Consider the following 2,875-nt stretch of genomic DNA (forward strand, 5'->3'; position numbering starts at 1 on the left):
CCCCCCCCACCCCCACATAAACATGCCTAAATGCACATATCCATTTAATTCTATTTTTAAAGCAACAAATCACCTCATAATAGGTAATCATTATGAAGTTCATCCCTATTATTCTCACATTCCTTGTAATCAAACCACTCATAAATAATCAAAATAATTGGAATTATCGTTAATTTTTTATTTTCTCGATGCCTAAAATACATAATAACACATTATTTAATTTCCTCAATGCCTAAAATATAGAATAACACATTGTCATCTATAAATCAACAAATCATCATTTTGTCTTCCACAATTTCTTACCATATAGAATAAATATACACCATTATAATTTCTATTATCATTCCATATAAGTGGCCACAAATCACCACAAAATTTTGATAAAACTAATGACCATTTGGCTTCCCAAGATAATTAAAATTCTTCATTGATTGTCTCCAATTACACATATTTTATTATTTTCCTTTATTCATTGTGCAAGTTATAACTAAAGATTTTCTTGTTTATACATAAAAAATCATGTAGTTCTACATATAAATTAATAATTAAGTGGCTATAACATCTGTAACTTCGAATGTCCCTCAAAATCATCATAATTTGTTCAAATCTTAATATGTTACGTACACACATAGTTCCAACCCAACAATTAGTAAAATTTCCAACCATCAGATCATTGCAACTACCATACTTACATATTAGTCGTTTCTAAATCTGTTAAAAAATATTTTCTATCCTTTTTGGTTCCATACATTCGAGTTAGAGAGCTTGTGATTTCTGCCACCATGACATGTGATCATACCCACTGAACATGCATGAACCATAAAAATTTTCAAAAACATGCTTTGATACCACTCTGACACGACCTGTCCTGAATCACCCTATGGACCCAAAACGTGACATGCGCCGATGGTAGATACTGACTAGATGTTAGATCTACCATCACGGCTGACTATGACTTACTACAAAATATGCGACAAAATCAAATGTTTATGTAAAACATAATGCGATGGGCCCAAAATATCTACTTCATACTTCATCAATATGAGTTATATCATTCAACATGTCGTGTGGTTTTCATTCTAAAATCATTAGGCTCATCTAGCTAAAAAGAATCAATTGCTACCTGTAGGAAAAATTACGATAAAATATATGAATCGATAGCTCAGTGAGTGGAGAAGTACGAAAGTAATTACACCTTTTCAATTTTACATTTTTATCGAAAATCGAGTTCATATCATTAAATAATTTGCAAGATAATATCATATAATTATAGCCAAAACGTGAGACATCCACATAACATCATAAAATATCATCTAAAATTATGTTATAAACATAAGCTAGTAATCATACTATAATCTCATCACATCAAATATACTGAAAAAATCTACCAAAAATGTACCTTGTGACTAAAATCTCTACCCCTCGGGCTAAGAACTTTCGTCACAGGCCTTTGGCCCCCTCCGTGAATGAAAGCCGGTCTCAAAGACCTTTGATAATCAATTCTAGAACACGGCCAAGACCCTTCTATGAAATATATGTACACAATCAAGACCAATTTCAGGTCAAGACCCCTTCGTGTAGGATAGAACACGGCTAAGGCCCCTCTGTGAACTAGAAGAAGTATATAATCATGGGTATTTCTCTGGCCAATCTCAATATTATATGTCTCACATTCCAAACAAATCTCAATATCACATGTCTTACATACCAAGTCACAAATGTGCCATAAATAATCCTTGAAATTTTGCATGGATCATAATAAAAGAAACTTTCATCGTAATCACATAATGGAACAAATAATTCACATAATTGCACATACTTTGATGATATACTTAATTTATAAATACCTTAACAATATTTATATTTTTCCACTCATAGAACTATGTTCGCAAAATCAACTGAGTTGGTAAGCTATCTCTATGTCCGTATTGCCACATGAAATATGATATAATTTTTAAATCAACAATTAATTATTTGAAGTAATTTCAATAATTAAATATGCAATATCCAAACATAATCATTTTACGTTTAAGCGATTTCTAAAATCTCTTTAATCACTAAAACTAGTTTTTCTTTCATTTAACTCAATTTCATAGCTTATTATACTCAACCCATTCAATAAAATTGAATTTAATCTAACAACTATAAAATTAAACATAACCTTTCAATAAGTAACTTTTTACTTACCTTTAATTTTAAAGAAATCAAGTCTAATAGTAGAAGAACTTATTTCTATCATGTTGGCGAAAATTTTCCTTTTTTTTTCTTCTCCCCTTTATTTTTTCCTTCTCTTTTCTTCTTTCCTTTCTCTTTGCTTCAACTTCCCTCAGTTGTGGTGTGTGAAATTGGATGGATTAGTGAGAATTTGGGGGATATATATATATAGCCACTGTTTTCCTTTTTTTTTTCTTTTTTTTGTTTGACATGTTTGACTTTTTTTTTTTTTTAATTCAACGTATTACAAAGTTCCAATGTTTTTTTATGCAAAAAAAATGCATTGAAATTAATGACTGAGAATTTGGAACATAATTTGTACGACACTTTGATATCCTTTATACTTCTAATTTCATTCAATGATCATATGTGATTTTTTTGGATATCTTGGACTCCTTTAAGGACTATACTACCAACTCCAAAAGATTTTTTGACTTTTACAACTCCTTTACATTAATCCATTTGTCTAAAGAATTGCCAATACACTAGAAACCTAACAATCTCCCACTTTGGCATGCTGTGACAAAACTATACAATAAAGTCAAGATAGTAAAAGCAAAAATATAATATACCCAAACTCTGTTTCTAGCATTTCTTATTAAACATGTTCCCTGATATCCAAAACTTAAATTTCCAGTGTAAAAGCATGTAATAAGTATAC

Source organism: Olea europaea, chromosome 21 (assembly GCF_002742605.1).
Source record: "Olea europaea var. sylvestris chromosome 21, O_europaea_v1, whole genome shotgun sequence".
NCBI lineage: Eukaryota > Viridiplantae > Streptophyta > Magnoliopsida > Lamiales > Oleaceae > Olea > Olea europaea.